Below are 11,130 nucleotides of genomic sequence, written 5' to 3'. Positions count from 1 at the left end.
TCAGTGATCAAAAAGTTACAGTTATTTTTTAGAACATCTGCTATTAATTAGCAATGGAATTATGGTATTATCTATCCTAAATTAGGGTCATGTTGCAGCTGTAAAAACACTTTAATGTAGTGGAGGGTAGAGACTGGGATGGGGATCTGGCAATGCTCCTAATTTCCTAGTGTATGAGCACTTCAGCATACACCTGCTCTATTATAGCATGTACAGCATGGATACATATGTATTCTCCTGAGATTCAGGGCATTTGAGCTAATAGTGTGATCTTCAAGCTGTAGAGACAGGTGTGCATTGGGTGCTTTTTGGAAATATTTCGGAGAAATAAACTATTACAACATGCACAATATGTATCCCAGAAGTTTTTTGAGCAGCAATATGTGAACCGTGAAATTCCTGATGTTCAAGCTGGTTTTAGAAAAGGAAGACGAACCACAGATCAAATTGCCAGCATCTGCTGGATCATGGAAAAAGCAAGAGAGTTCCAGAAAAAACATCTATTTCTGCTTTATTTATTATGCCAAAGCCTTTGACTGGGTGGATCACAATAAACTGTGGAAAATTCTGAAAGAGATGGGAATACCAGACCACCTGATCTGACTCTTGAGAAATTTGTATGCAGGTGAGGAAGCAACAGTTAGAACTGGACATGGAACAACAGACTGGTTCCAAATAGGAAAAGGAGTACTTCAAGGCTGTATATTGTCACCCTGTTTATTTAATTTATATGCAGAGTACATCATGAGAAACGCTGGACTGGAAGAAACCCAAGCTGGAATCAAGATTGCTGGGAGAAATATCAATAACCTCAGATATGCAGATGACACCACTCTTATGGCAGAAAGTGAAAAGGAACTAAAAAGCCTCTTGAGGAAAGTGAAAGTGGAGAGTGAAAAAGTTGGCTTAAAGCTCAACATTCAGAAAACTAAGATCATGGCATCCAGTCCCACCACTTTATGGGAAATAGATGGGGAAACAGTGCCAGACTTTATTTTTCTGGGCTCCAAAATCACTGCAGATGGTGATTTCAGCCATGAAATTAAAAGACGCTTACTCCTTGGAAGGAAAGTTATGACCAACCTAGACAGCATATTGAAAAGCAGAGACATTACTTTGCCAACAAAGGTTCGTCTAGTCAAGGCTATGGTTTTTCCTGTGGTCATGTATGGATGTGAGAGTTGAACTGTGAAGAAGGCTGAGTGCCGAAGAATTGATGCTTTTGAACTGTGGTGTTGGAGAAGACTCTTGAGAGTCCCTTGGACTGCAAGGAGATCCAACCAGTCCCTTCTAAATGAGATCAGCCCTGGGATTTCTTTGGAAGGAATGATGCTAAAGCTGAAACTCCAGTACTTTGGCCACCTCATGTGAAGAGTTGACTCATTGGAAAAGACTCTGATGCTGGGAGAGATTGGGGGCAAGAGGAGAAGTGGATGGCAGAGGATGAGATGGCTGGATGGCATCATGGACTCGATGGACGTAAGTCTCATTGAACTTCGGGAGTTGGTGATGGACAGGGATGCCTGGCGTGCTGCAATTCATGGGGTCGCAAAGAACTGGACATGACTGAGTGACTGATCTGATCTAAAACAAGAGCTTTTTGAGTTGAGGAATTCATAAAAAGGACAGGGGCTAATTTATCACTAGCATGCCAGAACGTGGCTTGATAAGATGGTCAGGTACATTTTGGCTCAAATATTTCATTTTTCTAATGGTATTCTCTTAAGTAGCCTTCGAGATGTATTCTTTATCTACACAGTACCTCGATTTATGACTTACAGAAATACTATGTATGGTGGTAGGTTGAGTTTTTGATGTGTTGTATGTATGTAGAGCGGAGATAACTGTTGCATTCATCTAAATTGCAGCTTCAGTATTCTGATTGTGAGAAAATCAGTGTCCATTATCAGACAGTTGTCAGGCAATATGTCTCAGGAGAACAGCCTGCATATAAGAAATATGAGACATATATGAGACATAATCATACGTGTGTGTGTTTGTGTGTGTGTGTACACATGTACACACATGTGGGAACTTAAATGTCAAACACTCATTGTTGCTCACAATGCTAGTAGGAGATTGGGCCTGCCTTCTGATGGTGCCTGGGTTGTCAGGCCACTAGTATGACTTGCCTTGGTCCAGGTAATTTATTGTCTTTTTTTAAGCTCCACTGTGTTTCTCACTTGTGTTTCATGAGAAGAAATTCAACTGAAATTAGAAGTGCACAGAGATCTTGAACCTAGACCCAGAAATCAGTTCCACTACACTCTTGGTCAAAGCAAGTCATAGGCCAGCTCAGATTTTAAAAACCCCCAGCTCTAAATGGGTTTCCCTGATGACTCAGTAGGTAAAGACTGTCTGCAGTGCAGGAGACAAGAGACATGGAATTCAATCCCTGGGTCAAGAAGATACCGTGGAGGAGGGCCTGGCAATCTACTCCAGTATTATTGCCTGAAAAAGGGTATCTTCCTGACTTAGGGATCGAACTGCATGTCTTAAAGTCATACTAGTGGCCTTACAATCCTAGATTAACTGACAGCAGGTGGCTCACACACAGCTCTAAATAGTGTTTCCTTAAAAAGGACTGCTCCACACTTACTATATGATCATTTTGACATTCTCCAATCAATACATGCAACTATCAGAAGCTTGAATGATTATTTACACTTTCATGTTTTATTTATATGTCTTTATCTTCCTAGAGGAGAATCAATAGCATTAATCTTTGTACTCTAGCAAATGAAATATTTCAAATATAGAGTTGAAAAGAGATCAGGTGGGATAAATAAAACACAGCTGATTTTATCATTTTTATGAACATATGTGAAAGCATACAAAATGAAACAATATGAATCTGAATATAGCAGTTTCTCATTCATTATTAACAGAAATATTTTAAAAGTCATTAAATATTAAATATTCTTTCAATTAGCAAATTATTCATTGTAATATATATCACCAAAGTTTCTGTTTTTAAAACAGACCCAGGCTTTACGAAATAAAGCTAGATTTGTTAACTGTTAGTTTTGTTCTAATGCCTGGGCTTCATCCTACCATGGAAGATGAAATAAATTATTCACTTTAAATGCAGGAATATATTAATAAATTCTGATCACTTCTATTCTGTGAATCATCTCTTTTGCATTGTAAAAAAAAATTAATGTCTCTCCCAACTCTGAATAATTTATATACTCTCCTCAGTGCTAGCAGCAGCATAATGAATGCACTATATTCCTGGCAAGTTGAAGATTCTGTTCACAAAGTGTGGTACACTTTTTTAATGGAGTTCCATTTGCTTTTAAGTCATCTACCTACTAATTGTCAACTAGTCTGTCATTCAAGCAGTGTAAAGTTTTCTCTTTTTTTTCCTTCAGATTTCTGACTGGCCTACATGTACTAGCATGCATGTTGAGTTACTTCACTCATGTCCAACCTTTTGTGAGCCTTTGGACTGTGGCCCACCAGGTTCCTCTGTCCTTGGAACTCAAGCAAGAATCCAGGCAAGAACATGAGTGGATTGTTGTGCTCTCCTCCAGGGAATGTTCCTGATCCAGTGATGGAACGCTGTGTCTTAAGTCCCCTGCATTGGCAGGTGGCTTCTTCACCTTTAGGGCCACCTGAGAAGGCCACATGTACTAGATTCTCTATCAAGATTAACAAGGCAAAAATAAAACTTTACTTTCTGAAAAATTCTTCTACATAAGAACACTTCTGTTTAATACTAAGTGTTCTGGATGCAGACTTCTAGATTTTTATTCTGGTTCTGATTTTAATAGCTGTATGAACTTAGGCAAGTTGCATTTTTCCTCTAAGATACAGCTTCATGATGGCAATAGTAAAGATTGTTACATTATTGGTTTGATACAGGGATGAAACTATGCAAAGATCATAAATTGATTAGGACAGTGCTTAGTACTTGGAAATTCAGCCATAAATGTAATTATTGTTAGTAAATGGAAGGTATACTTTCACCAATGCAAAAGTGAATGTTTGTACTTTATTAATATCAGAATGCATGTTGATTAGAATATTATTTTATATAATTGATAGTTTTAAAGCAGAAAAAATATTGTTATTTTATTTGATTACAGTACACAGTGAAGCAATGAAAAAAGCATCACTTGCTTTGAGTTCCCCATATCCAACACAGATATAGCTGAGCCACATGTATACTTTTACTTTATTTCCTAAAGAATTCAACCTGAAAAAGCAAAACTCATATTCAGTGTAACTAAATGTTGTTAATAACACTCAAGGAACTAAAAGTGGGAAAAACTTATACAGGCATACACATAGGAGTACTGGGTTATTTTCATTAGCTGAACTACAGTGTAAAACTAAGTGTAAAACTGCTGAGAAGGCAGAATTTTGTTTTGATGGGACCGTTGAAGTAAATGTGTGGAGAAAGCCTAGCAAAGGTGCTATCTGGTTGTGCTGGGCAGAGGTCTTCCCTGGGGGCTTCCCTGGTGGCTCAGATGGTAAAGAATCTGCCTGTAAAGCAGAAGATCCAGGTTCAATCCCTGGGTTGGGAAGTTCCCTTGGAGAAGAAAATGGCTACCCACTCCAGTATTCTTGCCTGGAGAATTCCATAAACAGAGGAGCCCTGCGTGCTGCCACATGGGGTCACAAAGAGTGGGTAGCCTTTGTCGGGTCACATGGGGCCATGTGGGTCACAAAGAGTTGGATACAACTGAACAAATTTCACTAGCACTAGCACTTCCCTGAAAAATGACCAATTCCCCATCTAAGCAGCCTGTTGGCATTAGTTTGGCTACTTAAAATATACCAAGTTCCACAAAAAGAAGTTACCAGAGCAGAGAACACAGAAAACAAATAGCTTTTATTTATTTATTTTGTCCTCAGACGGAGGCCAGCCACTGCAGTAGGGGGCTAAAGCCACAGTGTACAGGGAAATGAAGCACTAAATCAAGAACTGCAGCAGTATAGGTTAGCAAACTTCAGCTGATATCCAGGTACAAGGAAAAGCTAAGACTGATGGAAGGAGCCTCTACAGCAAGACTTCAACAGCAATTTTGTAGGAGGAGAAATTAATGATAAAGGAAAGAAAACATGTTAATATTTACATTATGATGAAGAAGAACTAAACATTTGTTGATTACACTGGTAATGTGAGCACTGGTTTACTAAAGAAGGAAGTTGGTATCAACGTTGAAACATAATTATATGAAGAGGTCATTCTGGGAATTAAGTCACTTTAACCTGCAAAATCCTCTGAAAACTATGTAAGTTGCTTAAAAAGATGACATGAATCAATTAACGACTCTATAGCTAAATATACAATATTTATACACATAAGGATATAAATGATTCCCCAGTGTTAAGGATACATACTCGGAACTGTGTGTCATTGAAGTAATTCCAAAAGATTTCTTTAAATCTTGTGTGATATCCTATGTATATTTACTTTTCATATTTCCTATATTTATTGTCATTATTACTAAAATATCATTTCTTTGAAAATTCATTCAATGTATATAGATTGAGAAAATCAGTGTCTGGTTTCTATTATTAAATAAAATTTGAGTAATACCTGTCTTTCTATCTAGCTGTTTTGGTAAATGTCCTCATAACAGAACTAGTAAAAGAAAAGGGCTTAGCCAGTCTAACTTGCTGATAGTGACAATTTCCAATTATATTTTTGTGGATTTGGAAATTATTTTGAGATCATTACAGTGGTGTATTTAATACCCTGGCTTGACTAATTTGAGACTAAAGAGTATTTTAAAACAAATTGATGCAAACTGAACCCAAAAGGAAGATACTTTTCAAATACCAATTTATTAGTCATTATCAATAATGTGGAAATATTTTAATATGCATCACTTCTTTTTTTCCCTTTATTCCTATATAGGTTAAATTAGGTCACATTTAATATCTCTCTTTTGTCTAATAGATATGTAAATGTCATGCATTTATCAACAACTGTAATTCAGAAGTATCAGAATATCAGAATCTGATATTAGACTCATTGCAAAAATTTACATTAGATAAGATTTGACAGCTAATAAAGACCCAGGTGTCTTGAGAGTGCTTGTTTACAGAACCCAGTGTTTCAAGCTGATGTGTTTACATTCATCCTTCTACTGCTACCTAAATACTTCCTCAGTGTGATGGAGCATAATTAATACATCATTGCTCTGAGGGCTGACATGGACTATTTCCTGTGTCAGGTACATACGTAGGTATTCATTCTACTGAAATTTTAGGTTTTGATTCATTACTGAAACTCATCTTCCTTAGTTAAAAAGGAACACGTTTATTCTGTAAGATAAAACTATTTGTAAGGTTTTTTTTTTTTTTTTTTTTGCTTTATAAACCATTCTCATATTTTAATTCTTATATATATACATATATATGCATGTATATATACATATATATTTTTAAAATTTCTCACCTCAACCAAGTATTCTTTTTAACATGCTTCTGCTGCTAAGTCATTTCAGTCATGTCTGACTCTCTGTGACCCCATAGATGGCAGCCCACCAGGATCCCCCGTCCCTGGGATTCTCCAGGCAAGAGTACTGGAGTGGGTTGCCATTTCCTTCTCCAATGCATGAAAGTGAAAAGTGAAAGTGAAGTCGCTCAGTCCTGTGCAACTCTTAGCGACCCCATGAACTGCAGCCATAGGATTTCCAGGCAAGAGCACTGGAGTGGGGTGCCATTGCCTTCTCCATCTTTTTAACATGTTATTATAATAACTGTATTATACAATTGTCCCAAGTCAAGTAATTACTAAGGAATCAAGATAAAAATAATTTTAATAATAGTTTCCTGATAACCACTGGAGTTTCAGCTTTAGCATCATTCCTTCGAAAGAACACCCTGGACTGATCTCCTTTAGAATGGACTAGTTGGATCTCCTTGCAGTCCAAGGAATTCTCAAGAGCCTTCTCCAACACCACAGTTCAAAAACATCAATTCTTTGGCGTTCATCTTTCTTCACAGTCCAACTCTCACATCCATACATGACCACTGGAAAAACCATAGCCTTGACTAGACGGATCTTTCTTTGTTGGCAAAGTAATATCTATGCTTTTGAATATGCTATCTAGGTTGGTCATAACTTTCCTTCCAAGGAGTAAGTGTCTTTTAATTTTATGGCCGCAATCACCATTTGCAGTAATTTTGGAGCCCAAAAAAATAGTCTGACACTGTTTCCACTGTTTCCCCATCTATTTTCCATGAAGTGATGGGACCAGATGCCATGATCTTAGTTTCTGAATGTTGAGTTTTAAGCCAACTTTTTCACTCTCCTCTTTCACTTTCATCAAGAGGCTTTTTAGTGCCTCTTCACTTCCTGACATAAGGGTGGTGTCATCTGCATATCTGAGGTTATTGATATTACTCCTGGCAATCTTGATTCCAGCTTGTGCTTCTTCCAGCCCAGTGTTTCTCATGATGTACTCTGCATATAAGTTAAATAAGCAGGGTGATAATATATAGCCTTGATGTACTCCTTTTCCTATTTTGAAACAGTCTGTTGTTTCATGTCCAGTTCTAACTGTTGCTTCCTGACCTGCATATAGGTTTCTCAAGAGGCACTATCAGAGGCTGGTCTGGTATTCCCATCCTCTTCAGAATTTTCCACAGTTTATTGTGATCCACACAGTCAAAGGCTTTGACATAGTCAATAAAGCAGAAATAGATGTTTTTATGGAACTCTCTTGCTTTTTTGATGATCCAGCGGATGTTGGCAATTTGATCTCTGGTTCCTCTGCCTTTTCTAAAACTCTGATGCTGGGAGAGATTGGGGGCAGGAAGAGAAGGGGAAGCCAGAGGATCAGATGGCTGGATGGCATCACTGCCTCGATGGACATGAGTCTGAGTGAACTCCGGGAGTTGGTGATGGACAGGGAGGCCTGGCGTGTTGCAATTCATGGGGTTGCAAAGATTCGGACAAAACTGATCGACTGAACTGAACTGAACTGATAACCACTATCATTTCTGTGTTCTGTTCAGTTTTCTAAACAATTTATCTGATGTATAAAAGACAATAGAGCATCTTGAACAACTTGTGCTTTTATGTTCACAATTGAAGTGATAGGTTGTGCTTTCTGTCCAAATTGAGTCTACAAAGAAATAGATGTTTCTTTCTTCTTCAAGATGAATTTATTGATATTTGTTCAAAATCCCATCACTTTCAGTATCCTCTGGGAACTTGCTCTATTCATTATCCTATGTTTTTCATGTTTCTTCATTTGTCTCATTTCTATTGGCCACCTCATAGCATCTAATCCACATCCAGGTTCCACCATTTCAAAGGTAATAAACAAATAAATAACAAGCATCATTCCCTTTGGCTTTGATCCCCTCTAAATCTTATGGCACATGTCTCCTCCCTTCCATAGAAAGTTTCTAGAAAGAACAGCTTATATTTGTTGTTTCTACTTCATCATCCTAATTCTTTCCAAAACTATATTTTGCCTTCTACATTTTCCATTTTATACGAACTGGTCTTTTTAAAGTTATTAATGGCCTTCTCATTTCTAAATAAATGACATTTTTTTCAGTCTTAACCCTTTTGGCTCATTAATATATGTTACTCTCTTAGTTCACATTCCCAGACTATAGATGCATTCTCAAAAGGGATGATAACTTTCCCAAGAGAGAAATAAGTTCTCAGTGTCAGGGTATTGTGAAAAAAAACTTATGGTCTTTTAAAAATAAATCATATGTATGAAAACAATACATTAACATATTTATAGTACATATGTGGAATGAAAATTTTGCTAAAATTATTAGTGAAAATATTTATCTAAAAAAGCATTTTTAGGACTTCCCTGTTTGTCCAGTGGTTAAGAACTTGGCTGTCAATGTGGGGGACATGGGTCTCCATCTCTGGTCTGGGAAAATTCCACATGCCACAGCAACTAATCCATAAGCAGCAACTATTGAGCCTATGTGCTGCAATTACTGAGTCCACACGTCTACAGTCAATGCTCTGCAACAAGAGAAGTGACCCCAGTGAAAAGCCTGAGCACTGCAACTAGAGAGTAGCCCCCATTTGCTGCAACTAGAAAGACTTGCACATAGCAGTGAAGACCCAACACAAACCAAAATAAATAAATAAAAATATAAAAGTTTTTTTTTAGCAGGGAGCTAAAACTGGACTGGTGGTTGTTCAGACACTAAAGCATCTGCTTACAATGTGGGAGACCTGGGCTTGATCCCTGAGTCTGGAAGATCCTCTGGAGAAGGAAATGGCAACCCACTCCAGTACTCTTGCCTGGAAAATCTCATGGATGGAGGCGCATAGTAGGCTGCAGTCTATGGGGTCTCAAAGAGTCGGACATGACTGAGCGACTTTACTTTACATTTTTACAATAAAAAAAAGGTTGAGAAACACTGTTAGCCAATTAGGAAACACTCACAAAGCACCTTTTTTACTGGTTATTTACCTGCCTGGAAAATCCTTTCCTTGTACACCTGCATAGTCTAGTTTTCCAAAAATATTTACAATGACATCTTTCATTATTTTCCTTGCCATTTATTTTTCTTTTTACCAGTAACTGCTAACACTTTTATATATTTATTTTGTCAAATTTCTTTCTCTTTCATTAAAATATAAGATCCAATAGTAGGGATTTTATCTTTTTTCAGTATATTTTCTAAAGTCTAAAACACTGTATGCCATAACAGTTAAACACAGTGTACATTTGTGATTGAATGGGTTGACTGAAAGATAACATCATTTAATGTTGGCAATGATGAGAAAGGGCAGATAGACCTAGGCCTTTAGCTTATATAAATACTTAAAGCATTATAGCTGTCAGTTGAACTTTGTAATGCTACATTTATCTCTCCATCCATCAATCTGGAGAATCTGGGATATCGTACAAATCTGTGGAAGGATTGATTGAATTCATTCAAATTCTATGTTGCTTAAAGCAATGTGGCTAGAGATAAACATTAATGGACACATCCTGAAGATCCCTCTCTCTCATTAATTCAGAAATTAGGGATTGCCATGAGCAACTGACAGTCTACAACATGTTCTGCAAACTCACAGAAGTTCTATGTCTTTCAAGAGTACCCAGATGAGAAACCACATGTTTTGCTTGCCTTATTCAAAAAGTCCATTTTAGTGTGCACAAAAAAGGAGAACTACCTCTTACCCGCTTCCAGATATTTCATTCTTACTATAGAGAACTTTATCAGTATGTTTCTTCTGCCTCTTCTTTGTTTTACTTACTCAGACAACTTGTTCATTCAAATCTTAGAGAGATGGACTCAATTACCTGACTCATATATTTGAAAATGAAAATGTACTTACTCAGTTCACCTGGACTCTCATCCTCTTGAAATCAGGTCTGCTCATGGCCAGCAAAAACATTCCTGTGTTACATGAAGACAGAATTTATTTTATCTGTTTCTATATTGTCTTGGGAATGAGTGGCTATGTATGCCTTTAGTTGCTCAGTCATGTCTGACTCTTTGTGACCCCATGGACTATAGCCTGCCAGGCTCCCCGATCCATGGGGATTTTTCAGGCAAGAATACTGGAATGGGTTGCATGCTATCCTTCAGGAGATCTCTCCAACCCAGGGATGGAAACCAGTTCTGCCACATTGCAGGCAGATTCTTAACTATCTGAGCCACCAAGTTTGCCTAAGTAAGCCTACTTGACGTTGGAAAAGACTCTGATGCTGGGAGGGATTGGGGGCAGGAGGAGAAAGGGACAACAGAGGATGAGGTGGCTGGATGGCATCACTGACTCGATGGACGTGAGTCCGGGTGAACTCTGGGAGTTGGTGATGGACAGGGGGGCCTGGCGTGCTGTGATTCATGGGGTCACAAAGAGTTGGATATGACTGAGTGACTGAACTGAACTGAACAAAAGCCCAAATCCATAGCTTCTATCATTCGTAAACATGATATTTTGGCCTGAAAACAGTTTTGCTTTTCTCTCAAATGTGTTCAGAATTGGGCAGAGAAGATGCATATTAAAAGCCCTATTGACTACTCCAATTTTTTTTTATTCCATAGCTTCTTTTATTCACTCTTTTATTCAATTACATATTTAAACAATGTTTATTGAATTTACTATTGAGAAAACCACTTTTTATGCACTGTTTTAATACCAAGAAAACATACCATGTTGTCTTTCAT

At 37.7% G+C, this 11,130-nt stretch overlaps 1 non-coding gene across 1 annotated transcript; it reads left to right on the top strand.

The window, feature by feature from the left end:
- Window positions 1-4,460: 4,460 nt before the first annotated feature.
- On the top strand, window positions 4,461-4,532 carry TRNAY-GUA (transfer RNA tyrosine (anticodon GUA)). The gene has a single exon. It is a non-coding gene; the product is annotated as a tRNA-Tyr (tRNA).
- The last annotated feature ends 6,598 nt before the right edge of the window (window positions 4,533-11,130 follow it).

This window comes from Bos taurus, chromosome 20, assembly GCF_002263795.3.
Source record: "Bos taurus isolate L1 Dominette 01449 registration number 42190680 breed Hereford chromosome 20, ARS-UCD2.0, whole genome shotgun sequence".
Taxonomy (NCBI): Eukaryota; Metazoa; Chordata; class Mammalia; order Artiodactyla; family Bovidae; genus Bos; species Bos taurus.
The sequence above is the reverse complement of the archived record's forward strand: the minus strand, read 5'-3'. Positions and strand labels throughout refer to the sequence as shown.